Source organism: Cervus elaphus, chromosome 11 (assembly GCF_910594005.1).
Source record: "Cervus elaphus chromosome 11, mCerEla1.1, whole genome shotgun sequence".
Lineage (NCBI taxonomy): Eukaryota > Metazoa > Chordata > Mammalia > Artiodactyla > Cervidae > Cervus > Cervus elaphus.
The window spans coordinates 16,801,173-16,817,227 of NC_057825.1; the positions used below are offsets into that span (position 1 = coordinate 16,801,173).

At 52.6% G+C, this 16,055-nt stretch overlaps 1 protein-coding gene across 5 annotated transcripts in view; it reads left to right on the forward strand.

Annotated features, from left to right (window-relative positions):
- The first annotated feature begins 1,341 nt into the window (after positions 1-1,341).
- RNF144A (ring finger protein 144A) overlaps positions 1,342-16,055 on the forward strand; it is a 123,364-nt gene continuing 108,650 nt past the window's right edge. For 2 of the 5 annotated variants that reach the window (XM_043916979.1, XM_043916981.1), the window contains exon 1: positions 1,348-1,462. The gene's annotated coding sequence lies outside the window, so the exon portion shown is untranslated. Of the gene's footprint in view, positions 1,463-1,905; positions 2,039-16,055 lie in introns of those variants that run through there. The other 3 variants (XM_043916978.1, XM_043916982.1, XM_043916977.1) reach the window with 3 other exon arrangements.

Consider the following 16,055-nt stretch of genomic DNA (forward strand, 5'->3'; position numbering starts at 1 on the left):
ATTTCTTGTCTGCAGACTCTTATGACCTAATAATCAGACAGTAAATATCCAAAACATGAAGTCTAACAGATGCCATGGAGACAAATGAACTATTACACAACTCCAGACATCTGGAAATGGGGAAAGCAGTGATGGGTTAGGAAGACGTCATAGAGAAAAGTCTTGAGATTTTTTGAGATTCAGGGCATGGCCTGCTGTAAACTGTGTTATCAGTGATGATGTTGTCTTTCCCTGTCTCCCCAACAACAAGCAGGTTAACAAAGACAAACATGGGAATGACCTCACACACACATGCAGACACATACACATCACTACTTAAGCACTTGCAAGAGACACAAAGGCTCAATGACACAACTGGATAAGAGGTTGGTTTTGTACATCAACCCTCTCCCTGCCAACCACCCCCCTTCCCCCTCCCCCAGGCTTGATTCCCACGCCCTTGCTAACTACAGAAGCACCTCCATCCATGTGGACACATTCATCGCTTCCCCGGATACTTGCTCTCATCCATCCATCCCTTCATTCTTAAGCAGTATCGCACCACTGCTTTCCTGGCCCCACAACCCGTGTACAGAAGGGCCGAATATATTTTCTGTGAAGCTCAGGCCTTTATGCAGAACCATTTTCATCTTCTGGTGAGAGGCTGGAGTAACCAAGTGTTGTTAGAATTCTTCCCATTGTGCCTTTTTTCTTGAATGATGACATTTATACGAAGAATTTGACAGAGACATCAAAAGCGCTCATTCATATTTAGGGAGGGATTCATATTTGAGAAGTTACCAGAATAACTTCTCAGTGTAGATGAGACAGATTTATTATTATTATTATTTTTAAAGATGTGTATATAGTAGAGGAAGATAAATTATGCAGTGTCAAGATAGCTAAGAATGTTGTAGTTTGGGGGGAAATGAGACAAAGTACAGCTAAGGATTATGGAATCCTTACAACTTTCCAGTTATGTTGAGATTGCTCTTTGCTTATTTGCCATATTTAATCCCTGCCAAGATCTCTATGACCATTGGTAGTTTTCAGATAAGAAAATCAAAACCCAAAGAAGTTAACCAACTTGCTCAGTTAAGGTCACTGGGTCCATCAGGTGATGGTATGAGGCGGCAGAGTCAACACTGGAGGGTGTGGTGTTAAGGCTGAAAGCGGTGAGGGTGGGTTTTCCCATACTTCGGGAGAATAATCTATGTATTGAAGGAGGCATTCTTTCATACACATCAGTAGGTTTTGTTCAGGTACGCAAGCTGGAGACAGAATTTAATACCTGTGTAACTTCTAGTTACTAGAGGGAGTGGCAAGGAGAAATCTTACAGAAAAATTCTGCCTTCAAATACCTTTGCCTCTAACAAGCTCGCAACCCTAAAGCAGAGGAAGTCAACAGCCCAGTCTGGAGCTCGGGAATCCACAGAGCCGAAGGACCGGACAAGCCCGGTGCTCCATCAGTCCAGCAGGTCAGGTACGCGGAGGCGAAGACCTTTGGCGCGATGAGATGCTGGCTTAGAAAGGCCCTCAGCCTTTACGCACGGTCCCCACGCTCCGGGGCATGGAGCCCAGATTCCGGGGCCCGGCCCGGTTCTCTTTCTATCGCCGCGCTAAGAGTGTTTTGGGTCCCCCATTCCTCTCCCAGCTTGCGGATCTTTGTGCCCCCGAATGTCGGCATCGGGGTCCCCGTCTTCTGGCTGCCACCGAACTGAGGCCGCGGCGTTCCTCCTGGCGGCCTGGGGTCCGGGCGGTCCTGGGGGAGCCGGGGGTCCCCGCGGGCTTCGCGCGGGCGGCAGGGGGCGCTGCGCGCCGGGCGGGGCGGGGGCCGAGCCCGTGCGCCCCGCGTCTTTGTGCCGCGCGGCGCCGCCGCCCAGTCTCCCCCCGCGGGCCGCGCGCCCCGGCTGGAGGGCGGGCGGGAATAAAGGGCGGCTCCGCGCGGAGCGGCGCGGACAGCCGGCCTCAGACCGCGGACCTCGGCGCTCGGAGCCTCGCTCGCGGCTGAGCAGGAGCGGCGGCCCCCACCCCCGGGGCCCCGGACGCGCGGGACCAGGTGGGTGACGCGCGGCCCCTTTGTGTCGGCCTCGCCGGGGCGGGCGCGGCCGAGGGCCCCGGGGGAGGTGGCCGTGCTGAGCTGATCCGGCGGCAGCGACGGCCAACCCATCCCCGCCAGGGGCCCCTCCCCGGCCCTGCCCCTGGGTGGCCCGGGTGCCGCCGCGTCCCGGCGCCCCGGCGGGTCCCGGGGGCGGCGGGGGTGGCCGATTGGGGTCTGGCCGGGGCGATCCGGCGGGGCGCGGGCAGGCGGCGCGCAGGTCAGCCCGGCCGCGGTGGGCCAGCGCCGCGTCCTCCGCGGTGCACATCCCGGCGCCCACGACCGCGGCCGCCCGCGTCCCTCCAAGCCTTCCCCTCCCCAGGGGCGCGCAGAAAGTTCTCCGCCACCCCCCTCCCCCATCCTACCCTCCGGCAGGCTCCCCAGTTCCCCTGCACTGCCCTGGGCACCCAGCTCTGGGCCTCCTGAGAATCTGGACTATCAGCTCCTGAGGAGGAAGGGGTTACTCACTGCGCCCTCATGATCTCGTGGATGTCCAGCGCCAAAAGTTCTCTCTCCCTGCCCTCTTCCCAGCGAACAGGCACAATCATCATAAAAAGCCCAGTCAACAAATAGCCTGTGCTGGCCTCCTGCCAGGCTCACGGCTGGGTGAGGGAACCCCAGGGGACTATCCCCAGGGGGTCCTGCCACCCCCCCACCCTCGTTGTGGGGTGAGGGGGATCTGGTCTCCGAACTGGAAACAGACTCAATTCTTGCTTTGATGGTGGGAAGGAAGCCCTTTCCCAGGAGTGGGCCTGGGCATCTGATAAGGACGCATTCCAGGCAATCTGGCTGGGGGGCAGGGCAGATAAGCCCTGTGGATAAAGAAAGTGTGAGACCCAGAGAGCGAGGTGAGGACCGCCTGCCTGAGAGCCCTGGGAGTTCCCAGGGCAGAGAGGCTGGGGAAGGAGGGTCTGGACTGCTGGTGAAGAGGGAATTGAGTCAGAGCTTGGAGGTGGGACAGGTTCTGGGTGGCCAGAGGGAACTGGCCAGCGGAGGAAAGAAGGGACACAGGTGTGCGTCTTGACCTTTCCCTTGGACCTGCAGCCCCCGTGCTCCTTGGACGTGGTCCCTCTGGGATGGTGCCCAGAGCAGGTTCTCAGGAAAGGGAACCGAGATCCCCCTTTCCTGGTCTTCTAAAGGTTCCTAGTGCCTTTTCAAATCTTACTTTTATTATTTTCTAGAGTGCAAAGGAATTATGACTAGTGTGGTCAGATGAGGGTAGATGGTGAAATGTTGAATTCCAGGCCAGCTTATGGCCTTGATCCTGTGGCAGTGGGAGTCATCGATGGTTCTGGATGGTTCAGAGAGTGGGCTAGGCCCCCACTGAGGGTGGGGAAGGCAGCTGTGAGGGGTGGGAATTGTGGCTTTTAGTCCCCCTGGTACTTCTCATCAAAGGTCAGGCAGGGCTTGAGAACCTCAGGAAAAAGCAAGATGCAAATGGCCTAATTTTAATGGGAGGGGAGTTTTTGAGATCCAGCACCATTGGAGTTTGGAAGTTTGTGTATAAAGAAGCTCTGGTTCAAATGTCAGGATTCTTGGAAGCAAAACGGATGAACCAGTCAGATGCTGAGGGTAAAGCTGAGGCCAGTGGGTGATGGTGTGGGCTGCCATGGGCCTGGAAGATGGGGGTGTTGAGACCTGCATGAACACTTTCAAACGCCTGTGTTTTATAAGCCTATCCAGTGCCCTGGTTTTAATCAAGTGCGCCTATTGCACCCAAATCCTCGCCCGAGTACAGGGCTTGGCCTGTGGACTCCATGTGGTTTGGGACTTGGAAGGGACCTCCCACACTTCAGTGGAAGCTGCTGGCGTCCAGCGGGGTGAACGTGCCATTCGGCCAGACGCCGGGAGCCACGTCGCCTGTGTTTTCCACTGTGGTTCATGGTTTGGCCCCACCGCCTTCTTTTGTGCAAATTTCACTTTCCTCTTAGGAGCCTCTGTCTCTCTGGTGTGGAGACAGGGAAAGTCTGTCCACACGAGAGTGAGCATCACAGAGCTCACTGGTCATCACAGATCCCCAGTCCAGCGCCCATTGTGACTGAGGACTCTGTGGACTGGAGGGAGATGGTCAGGGGCCCGGCCACAAAGAGGGCGGTGGCCAGCTTGGGCCCAGCACCAGCCCTCCTGATGGTCTGCTGTTCTTTCTCTGGCTCCATGCTTAAACTGGGAGGATGGAGATGTGTCCACTGCCCTTGGGGTCTGCTGGTCTGGAGCCACTCTTCCAGAGGATCTGGCCAAGCAAGGACCTGCCCTGGGTCCCTGGGGTGTGGACAGTCAGGGGCAGCCAGGACTGAGTAGAATGGAATGCTTTGACGGAAGATGGACCCTGTCCACACTCACTTGGGGGAGTTTCCTACCTTCGAGGACCAAGGACTGAGTTGAAGGTTCTTTCCTTTGAGATGAAAAAGTCATCCGAGGTCGTCATTTCTGGAAGCGGTCTCCTGTCTCCTTTGTTTCTGCATCACTGACACACATGGATACCTTTTCTTAATTAGATGAAGAAATTAAATGGAAGCAACTGTTCGTATACCTGCTGGGGAGTTCGGCTGAAGGACAGAGCTTGTCCAACTTTCTAACCCAGCTCTGTGACCTTGAGCAAGTGTCTTAACTACCTTGTGTGGCCCCAGTTTCCTCCCACTGTGAAACTAAGATGTTGGTCTAAATGATTGTCAAGATCGGGATATAAGAATGTGCTGCTTTGAAGGTCTCTTCCAGGAGCATCAGTCTTGACAATGCAACTATTTTTAAGAAATTTTGCAAGATAAAAAATTACATATATATAAATACTTATATACATGTATCAGTTTCAGAACAATGGTTTTCCTCAGAGATGATAAGTTGAGAGATGGGGCTTTGAAGAGGGTCATTCCTTGATGATGAGTCTGTATCTTCCTTCTTTCCTGGAGTCGAAAGCCTGGATCTGATGGAGTTTGCTGATTAGCAGGTGCAGAGAGAACAGGGCTTTCTCTGAGGAGCAAACTGATGAGCCGGATGCAGTGTTAGGAGAAAAATAAGTTCCTGGATGGTGTGATGAACCGTGCCAACTAGGTGAAATGCGGTCTCTTGGGGTCTGACTTTGGAAAGCCAGGAAGCAGTGGATGTTCATTTAGCCTTTCCATCACCAGGTGCTGATGGGAAGTGCTCTGAGTGCTGTGGACCTAGTTCTCAGGCGGCCCGTAGGAAGGACAGGCATTAGTACCTTCCCCGATCTACAGGGGAGGGAAGAGGCTTAAGGAGCCCTTATGGCGTCCAAGGCCAGGCACTCGGTACATGGCTAAAGCCAGCGTGGAACTCAGAGCCCCTTGGAAAAAAAGTATATTCCCTGTCCTTGAGGAGGCTACGGTCTGGGGGTTGGGAAGCAGCCAGTCACAGATTGTTCTAGCGCTGGGCTTGGTACACACAGTTCCAGGGGTTATGGTGAGGAGTTTGCCTGCTGGAGCTGGTAAGGCAGGCTGGGTCTTGAGGACGAGTCCCTGTTGGCAGGCAGATGAGGTCAGGGTCACAGGCTGGGCCCGGGAGCAGCAAGAAGCTGCCTGGGGGTGCAGGGAACCTTGGGCTGGTGTAGTGGGGCTGTGCTGGATTTGTCCTGCTGAAGGGTGACCCTGTCTCTGAATCCTATTCAAAGCAAGACCCCCAGCTGCAGCAGCATTGCTGTCACTTCTGGAAACTTCTGGATGGTCCCACCAGCACGAGTTCTTTGGTTTTAATGCCTCTGTCCTCTTTTGTCTCTCTCCTGCCCCCACCCCCGACCCCTGCCAGTTTGCTTGTAGAGAAGAGGGTGTCCCGGGAAGATGAGAGGAAGCCCAGCCACAGCCCAGGGTCTGCTCGCTCTGTCTGCAGGGTCACCTGAGCAAGGCTGCCGTGATTCCCCGGCGGTGGCAGCCCGAACTTGTGGGCAAGCACTGAACTGGAAGTGCGGCCCCCTGAAGGATGCCAGTGCAGCTGGGGTCACCCCCTGTTCCTGCCAGCTCCGCCCTGCAGGCCAGGACATGGCAGAGCTGCTGGGTCAGAGGGTTCCAAACCAAAATACTGACTCTGTCTCTCAGGCTAGGTTATCGGTTAAACAGGGCTTCAAGTCTGTCCTTGGAATGCCTCCCGCACAGCGGTTGACCTGGGACATATTTTAGTTTCCAAGGGGTCAGTTTTCAAGCAGTCCTTTGAAACAGGGCATGTTTGATGTTGGGGTGCCAGCATCTAAAGGTGATCTGGAGGGAGGTGGGGCTGTGCCAGCTGCACCCAAGGAGCAGCAGAGACTGCCTCTCGGATTCCCACTGACCTGCTAGCCTCACAGGCAGGCAGGGGGCCATTCCGTGATGCTCTGTCTCTGCGTCCGGGAAGTGGTACCCCGATGGCGGCAGGTGATGTGTGTGTCCTGCTACCCACCCTCCATGGTTGGCTCCTCTGCAGTTGCTCCATCATTCCAGAGTGGCCCCGCCAGCCAGCCCCTGTGGCCCCCCACCCTGGTGAGGCTTGTCCACACTGCCTGCAGGAGGGGTAGCCTGCAGGACAGAGAGGCTCTTTGCTCCCCCGGCTCATGGGTGGAAAGTGTGCAGACCTCTGTGTTAGGGGCCTCTTCCACCTGAAAGTAAATCATCTCTTCGGTGGGTGTCCTGAAGCCAGAATTATTCAGGCGTGTGTCACATCCTGGGACAATCGTTGTTCCTTCTCTGTGGTGTCTCTCCCCCACTCCCTGCCCCCCTTCAGGCTCACCACTGACCCAGAAAGTTGACAGCTTTCTGGCTGAGACTTCGCTGCTCATGAAGTCACAGCTGTGCCTCTGGATCGAGCCTTCGTTAGTTTCTTCTGGGTTCCAGCCCGTCTTTCCAGGCTGATCTCTTCACAGCCTCCACACTTCTCAGCCTCCACACTTAGACCCTGAAACATTCTCCCTCTGCCTCCAGGTGTCAAATTCCTAATGATCCTTCCAGGCTCCACAGGCGTGTTGCCTTTTTCTTAAAGCTGTGGGATCACTGGTGTGGGGGCTGTGGAGGCTGAGTCCTCCAGCAGTGGCCTCTTACAGAGGAGGAAATGCAGGCGTGGGGCAGAGAGGGAAGAATGCAGGCCTGGGAGCCCCATCAGGCCCCTTCCCTTCCCAGCCCGAGCATCTTTCTCCTCCCGTGAGCCGGGAGCCTCTTCTCTGCCAGGTGTTTCTACGGCGATTTTTTTTCAGAACCTGCAATTGCACTTAAGCCTCTCTAATTTTTCTGTAACTTTATCCTTCCTTTTACTAAATTGCAGGCCCTACAGATGTAGGGACCTATTCATTTTAACATTCCCTCAGTGCCCATCATGGTCTCTCTAAATGCATTTTTGCTCCGTGATTGAATCCAAGGGAGAGAAACCTGGTCCGGAAGGGAACATGGAGTAGGTTATCGACGAGGAGATGGGATCCAGGCTCGTGTTCTGTTCTCCAGCAGGATCTGAACAAACAGAGACATGCTTTGTCTTTGGGGAGGTCCAGCCACAGAGCAGGACACCGCAGGAGTATGTGGGGCCGAGGTGGTGGGGGTGTTGGCTTGTGGTGCAGGGGAAGACCCAGCCTGCAGGTGGGCTGTCTGGGATGTCGGGGGGCGGGCTGGACAGTCCCAGGTTGCCTGGACGTGGGGGCAGCAGGCACCCCAGTTCCAGAGTCAGGTGGCAAGCCTTGCGTGGACCGGCTGGAGGGGGCCAGGTGGCCTGAGCTCCGTGGGGGCAGGGAGGTCGAGACAGGGAAGGAGTTGTTCAGGGCCAGCCAGGGAGACGTGATGGGGGGACGGTGACCCCCCCCCCCAGGGCCCACCCAGGTGGGTGTTATGGGAACGCCAGTGACGAAATGATTGCTGGGAAGTGGGGTGAAGGTGGTTAGACCTTGAAGAGGGGTTATTGGAGAAGGGGGCGCCCTGTGCTGGTGTGGGAGGGGGCAAAAAGGGTGTGTTCTTGAGGATGTCGGGGAGCCTAGGCTGGGGGTGAGTTTCCATTGGCCTCACGAGTCTGGATCTTTCTAACGGGAGGGAGAGGTGCTCTAGGTAAAGAGGTGGTTAGAGTTTCTGGATAGTGTTTTTCAGGCGAACGTGGTGGGGACCCTCGCTTCACGTGGATGAGCGGAACGGTCAGAGGGTCAGTGCATCCAGGGTGTGTGAGATGACTCGCGGTGGTGAGCCTGTTCTCTGCCCCCCGGGAGTCTGTTTCTTGGGTGTCTTCCCTTCCCCTTCTGTGCAGGGGGCCAGTTTGCATCCGAAAGCTGGTGGTAGCCTGTGTGTTCCAGGAGCAGCTTTGCTCTGGCAAATTTTGCAGGTCTGCAGAGACCCTGGGCCGGGGGCGGGCGGTGGTTGTTTGTTATGCTATCGAGAACATAAAGAAACAAACAGTCCCATAAATTAATTTTTCCTGACGCCCTGATTGCCACACAGTGGTTCTTGGTAGCACTTACACTGCTCAGAATAGTCCTAGGAAATGGAACAAAAGAGCTCCCTGCAGACTTTCAGAGCTGGCGCCTCGGGATTCGAATTTGTTGGCGGGAACTGTGTATTTCTTCCTAATCGCTTGGCAGGATGAGCTGCTGTGGCCCAGACAGAGCTGGCTGGCCCTGCTGGGAGCTCAGACTCTTCTTTCTTCTTTATGTCTCCACGGAGCCTTAGCTGGGGGCCCTGAGAACTGCGACGGACTGGTTGTGGGAGGCAGAGTGTTGGGTGGGCCAGATATATTAGAGGGAAGAAAAACGGGATCTTTATTCCATCAGCTCCTGGGACCCTAAGAAATTACCTCTGTTTCCGTGTTTATTTTCCCTCTAACACTCCCAGTCTCACTCACTGCTTCCTTCCTAACTTCTCTCTTGTTCCCAGGCAGGGAGTGATGCTATACACCCAGGGTTTGTGTGCCCCCAAATTCATGTGTTGAAACTTAATCCCCAGTGGGATGTCGCTAGGAGATGGGGACTTTGGGAGATAATGAGGGCGGGGACTTCATGAATAGGGTTGTTGTTCAGTCGCAAAGTCATGTCTGACTCTTTGCGACCCCATGGACTGTAGCATGTCAGGCTCCTTCTGCCCTCCACTATCTCCTGGAGTTTGCTCAAACTCATGTCCATCGAGTTGATGATGCTGTTTAACCATCTCATCCTCTGCTACCCCCTTCTCCTCCTGCCCTCAATCTTTCCCAGCATCAGAATCTTTTCCAATGAGTCGACTCTTCCTATCAGATGGCATAGGCCTGGAACTTATTAGCACCCATCACTTCGTAGTAAATAGAAGGGAGCAAACTGGAAGCAGGAAGCAGTGACACATTTTATTTTCTTGGGCTCCAAAATCACTGTGGACAGTGACTGCAGCCACAAAATTAAAAGACGTTTGTTCCTTGGAAGGAAAGCTATGACCAGCCTAGACAGATTAAAAAGCAGAGACATCGCTTTACTGACAAGGGTGGATATAGTCAAAGCTGTGGGTTTTCCAGTAGTCAAGAACAGGGTTAGTGGCCTTGTAAAATAGACGCCAGTGAGCTCTCTAGCCCCTTCTCCGTGGGAGGACACGGCGACAGAACAGCTGTCTTGGGCTGGAAAGTGGCTGCCACCAGACATTGAATCCACTGGCACCTTGATCTTGGATGCCCAGGCTCCTGATCTGTGAGAGATGGGTGTCTGCCCAACTGTGGGATGCCCCATCTGTGGGATTTTTTATTAGGGAAGTCCGGATGGACTAAGATAGGCAAAAGTGTCTCATCACCAGTCACATTGGGGGTGAGACCCCCCCTACCCCGATCATCTTCTGAGACCCAGGTAAGGTCACATTCCCAGATGCCAGGGCCTCGGAGTTCAGCATGTATTTTGGAGACACTGTTCAGCCCATAGCATACATCTCCCAGTACCACGGAGTACATGTGCGTATGTCCTTGTATGTTACTGTGTGTTTGGCCAGCGACAGGACACTCCCCGTGTCCTTGGTGACAAGGCCCAGAAAGGGGCCGGTTGCTGGCCTTGGGTCAGCTGCCCCGAGGACTAAGGTCTCCCTGAGGTGGCCCCCGTTCTGCGCCGGGCCCTGGGTCCAGAGAGCTCCCCAGGCTGCACTCTCATCTGTGTTCAGGTCGCCGGAGAGGGGCACTTGGTGTCGGATCCATTTGTCTGTTTTTTAATCGTGGAAGCCACCTTTTCCGAAAGCATGTGGCTGCCTCTGTTCCTGTTTCATTGCTCTGGGCTGGGTGGCTCATGGTGGAAGTGAGAGAAGCCGAGGAAGTGAGAGGTCGCAGGAGCAGGGAGGGTGGTCTCGGACAGGTGGGACAGGACAGGACTAGGCTCCTGGCACGCTTTGTGGCTGGACTGCCATCTAATAATCGTCTTTGCTGCTCTTACCTGATCTTCTTTTAAAGACAGAAATCCAAACGGGGTGACATCTAGGCCATTGTGCACGTGGCTTAAATGTTCTTGGTGTCTTGCCAGTATGGTGCCAGCACACCCAAACCTCCGTGGGTATTTGTGGTTTTGGGTGCGGTGAGGGCCAGATGGCATCACCGACTCGATGGACTTGAGTTTAAGCAAGCTGTGACAGTTGGTGATGGACAGGGAAGCCTGGCGTGCTGCAGCCCATGGGGTTGCAAAGAGTCGAACACGACTGAGTAACTGAACTGAACTGAACTGAACTGAGGGCCAAGGAAGCACAGCCCGGTCTTGTTCATTTCTGATTCCCTCTAACACCTGGCACGTGGTGCCTGGTACACAGTAGGTGCTCAGTGAATGTTTGTTGAACTTAGTAGGCATCTGTTCCCTTCAGAGACATTCAAGTCCAGAGACAATCTCATCCATTCATTCATTCTTTTGGTTCATTTCATTCATTCATTTGGCAAAACCTTTTTGGTCCTGGGGGTTCAAAGGCAGATTACGGAATAGACTGAAGATAAGGGCATGGGGAGAGGGTGGGTAGGGGGCTGGTGAGGCTTTTCTAGAACGTGAGAAATGGAATATTTCTTGCCTTATCAGTAAACAAGGATGCCACAGTCATCAGCGATTGCAGCCCTCCCGTGTGAGCTGGTGAGCCCTAAGGGCACTCAAGAAGGAGAAGAATACGTGAAATCTAACAGCCATCAGACCGCAGCCACTCCACACGGGGAACCCCCCAAGGGAGTCAGAATGTGAAAACACAGGATACTGGCCGCAATAGCTGAGATGCAAATGAAAGAAATGATTGCGGTGAGCCCAGACTCTTGCATCTTCCCAGACACGCACGAGTGCCCTGTGTGTCTGCGTGCTCAGTTGTGTCCGACTGTTTGTGACCCCATGAACTGCAGGCTGCCAGGCATCTCTGTCCATGGTAAGAATACTGGAGTGGGTTGCCGTTTCTTCCTTCAGGGCATCTTCCCAAACCAGGGATTGAACCTGTGTGTCCTGCATTAGAAAAACACTAAAATCCTTAACTTGGGATGTGTGGTTTTCTTTAATGAGCGGTAATCTTTTGATGTTTGGACTACCTGCCCTTTGTTGCAAAATTTCTGTGTAACCTGGCTCCTCCCCTTGTCTCCTCAGAGCGGTTCTGTCAAGGTCACTTGAGATACTGTCTCTCTGGCTTAAAGTCCTAATAATTCCCACTGAATAAAACATAATTCTCAACTCTTAGGTTGTGAGAGCTTCCCTGGTGGCTCAGATGATAAAGAATCTGCTTGTAATGCAGGAGATTCAGGTTCGATCCCTGGGTTGGGAAGATCCCTTGGAGACGGGAATGACTACCCACTCCAGTATTCTTGCCTGGAGAATCCCATGGATGAAGGAGTCTGGTGGGCTACAGTCTGTGGGGTCACAAAGAATCAGACACGACTGAGCAAGTAACACTTAAGTTGACAAACAAGATCAGTGATCAGCAAGACAGGTATCAATCTCTTATACTTTTGCAGTTTTGTAAATTTCAGTGACTTATATGTAGAGTACCTCATGTGAAATAACAGGCTGGATGACCTCACAGGCTGGAATGAAGATTGTCAGAAGAAATATCAACAACCCCAGATAAGCAGATGATACTACTCTAATGGCAGAAAGTGAAGAGGAACTAAAGAGCTTCTTGATGAGGGTGAAAGAGGAGAGTGAAAAAGCTGGTTTTAAACTGAAACATGAAAAAAACTAAGGTCTTGGTATCTGGTTCCATCACTTCATGGCAAATATATGAGGGAAAGGTGGAAACAGTGACAGATTTTTATCTTCTTGGGCTCCAAAATCACTGCTGACAGAGACTGCAGCCATGAAATTAGAAGATGCTTGTTCCTTGGAAGAAAAGCTATGAGAAACCTAGACAGTGTATTAAAAAGCAGAGACATTACTTTACCGACAAAGGTCCATATAGTCAAAGCTATGGTTTTTCCAGTAGTCATGTACGGATGTGAGAGTTGGACCATAAAGATGGCTGAGTGCTAAAGAATTGATGCTTTTGAACTGTGATGTTGGAGAGGAACAGCAAGGGGATCCAACCAGTCCATCCTAAAGGAAATCAGTCCTGAATATTCACTGGAAGGACTGATGCTAAAGCTGAAGCTCCAATACTTTGGCCACTTGATGCCAAGAGCCAACTTATTGGAAAAGACCCTGATGCTGGGAAAGATTGAGGGCAAGAGGAGAAGGGGGTGACAAAGGATGAGATGGTTGGATGGCATCTCTGAATCAATGGACATGAGTTTGAACAAATTCCGGGAGATGGTGAAGGACAGGGAAGCCTGGCGTGCTGCAGTCCATGAGGTTGCAAAGAGTGGGACATGACTTAGCGACTGAACAACAACAACAAATGTCAGTTTCACTCTAGTGAAAACAACCAGTTGGGACAGCTAGGAATTTCCATCCAGCGACATCGCTCACACTCCATTTCTCCTCTCTGTGAAATAACTCCAGCTTAAGGGGCATGCTTTTTAATATGCTCAATAAATATTTATCCAGCCCCCTCCCTCCCCTGGGTCCTGTGCTATGGAATGTGTAAGCGGGAGTGTTTGCCCTGAAATGAACGTGTCCTTCCTTCAGCAGAGTGGCTGGGAACGGTCTTATCTGTTAATACTTTAATCGCTCCTAGGATTCCTTTCCTTGGGCCTGCAGCCATGCTTCCTTGCTGGTGACCTTGTTTTCTTTCCCTCTCTAGCCACCTGCAGCTGGCCCAGACTTTCTCCACTGCGGAGTGCTGGTGGGAGCCCTTGGGCTGTGTCCTAGGGCCTTGCAGATAAGCCTTCTCCCTTGGGGGGGCAGGCTCTCTTGCTGGTGCAGTAGGAGCAAACCAAAGACGGGGTGGGTAGGGGGGGAGTGGGCGGAGGGCAGGGCTGTTGAGCCCTTGCCCTGTGGCCAGTCCCACGTGAACTTTGCCCTGCGTGTAGGAAGTGTCTGGTTTCCAAAATCTAGTGTGAAAAACAGAATGCAGGGTATCTCATTAATAACGTTGAAGTTGATCACACGTTGAAATGATTTTAGTTTGGCTACATTGAGTTAAATACATTACTAAAATGAATTTCCTTTGCTTCCTTTTCCTTTTTTTTTTTTAATGTGGATACCAGGACATTTAAAATTACAGAAGCGATTCTCCTTAAGTTTCCCAGACTGACAATCTGGAGGGACTTGGGGAGGTGCTTTTCTTTCGTGGTTCACAGACCCTGTGGCCAGCCCTGCTCATTCTCGAGGCTGGCCGCCCGGGGCCATGATGCAGCCAGCCCTGGTGGGCCAGCCAGGAGCGGGTCCGGGCCTCACTGTCACCGGGGCTGTTCTCTCTTGAGTTTAGTCCCAGATGCTTGACATTCCTGCCCAGCGGGGCCCATCCTCTTCTCAGCAGCCTGTGTTACTCAGATTCAACTGTTCTGCTGGCTCCGTTCAGTCTCAACACAAATGCAAGAGTCTGTGGACTTTTATGTCTAATGTGTAAAATGAGGGGCTTGCCTTAAAGGAACTTAACATTTTTCTTTACCGAACTCCTTAGTCCTTGAAATCTGCCTTGACCCTGACCTTTTTGTGGTCCAGTCTCTAGGTTATGTCCTACCCTTTGCAACCTCATGGACTACAGCACGCCAGGCTTCCCTGTCTTTCACTATCTCCCGGAGTTTGCTCAAACTCCTGTCCATTGACTTTGACCTTTGGCCTCGGGTTAACTGTCGCAAGCCCTCCTGATTTTCCCTCCCAAGTCCCACGTGTCTCACAGCATCCACACTGCTGGCCTTTGAACCTCAGCTCTGGCCACCTGCTGTCCAGGGTCCAGTCCAGCCACACCCACCCCTGGATGCCCAAGGGAGGCCGATTGAGAGAATCCTCTCCCACACCTGTGCCATCATGGTGAATCCTGCTCCCTGCTCCCAGCCCAGGGCCACACATCTTGCCCAGGGATGCAGGAGGGTGTTGCCTACAGCCGATCAGTCGCCCGCCCAGGTGTCCAGCTCCAGCTGACCTCTTAAAGTTGCTGCCCTCATTCCTGGCAGCATTGCCAGCCCTGTTTGCATCCCTGCTTCAGAGCCACCTGGTCTTTGCTCCTGCGTCTTTGCGACGTGTCTTTCCACCCACCTGTCCCTTCTCTGTCCTGCTGTCCTTGGCTGGCTGCAGTCGCTGGATGGCAGTGGTGGTCCAGGGCATCGCAGGGTCCCTCGCCCCCGCATCACCTGCTTTCCCCTGCATCCTAGGCTCATCTCAGCTCCTGCGCCTTGGCACTGTGCCTGCTCCTGAGGTCCTCCTGGCTCATCCCCCTGCTCCTCTTCCTGCCGGTTCCTGGGAGCACCGCGTGGCTCCTTCAGACCCCATCACATTCCTGATCTGCCCTGGCATTCATCTTGACATGGAGTTGAGTCAGCTTATACTGGCAGGCACAGCAGGCATGGTGCCTAGGGCCCGCGAGCTTTGCAATATTGAATATTTTAAAAATCCTGGAAACAAGCATTAGCTCCAAAGTATTAAAAAAAAAAAAAAGAAAAAAACCAAAAGCCTTCGCCAAAGAGAATTGATGGTAACACCTGTGTTGTGTTATGTCAACAAGATATAACCGTCATTTAGTCAACTGAAAGTTAAGACACAGTTATGTAGAAAATCGTGTTTATCCTGAAATGAGCGAGCTTTTTAGTGTTTGGCTTGATTCGCTGAGGCCTCTGGGAATGAAACTTCCCCGAATTTAAGCACTGCCCTCCACACTTCTTGCTTTCCCACCTCTGCCTGGCACCAGAAATGAGATGCAGACTTCCACATTTATTTGTCACTCTCTTGGCTTAGTAACAGCCCTGGCCTGTCACTCCATTTTGAATTCCCAGCCCAGGGCCTGATACATCCCTGCTTCACTGTACTAAACTTTTAACTCATCTCAGTGCATTAAAAATATAATACAGGACATTAACATCCTGCCTGAAGATTTACATTTTCTTTTTTTCTTTTTGAAGCACTGCCATATGGTAGTTTTTAATACCATAGACATTTATAAACTGACTCCACATGACAAAAACCCTTAGATGAGCTGCTAATAAAAATAATCATTCAGAAGCTGAAAATGCTGTTTGTATGTTTTTAGCTTAAATTGTACGTGGAGTTTTCCTTCCGTGGACCCTATGTGCTTAATCTGCACCACGCTGCTTGCTTAGACATTGATCTTGCTGTTGTTTAGCTGCTAAATTGTGTCCACCTCTTTTGTGACCCCATGGACTGTAGCCTGCCAGGATCCTCTGTCCATGGCATTTCCCAGGCAAGAATACTGGAGTGAGTTTCTATTTCCTTCTCCAGGGGTCCTTCCCAACTAAGGGATCGAACTGGCATCTCTTGTGTCTCCTGCATTTGCAGGCAGATTCTTTGCCACTGAGCCACTGGGGAAGTCTAGACAATGTAACTACCATTTTGTTGTTGTTTGGTCACTAAGTCGTGCCCGACTCTTTGCAACCCCATAGACTATAACACCCCAGACTCCTGTCCTCCAGTGTCTCCTGGAGTTTGCTCAAGTTCATGTCCTTGAGTCAGTGATGCTACCTAACCCTCTCCTCCTTTTTTGTCTCCTCCTTTTGCCTCCAATCTTTCCCAGCATCAGGCTCTATTCCA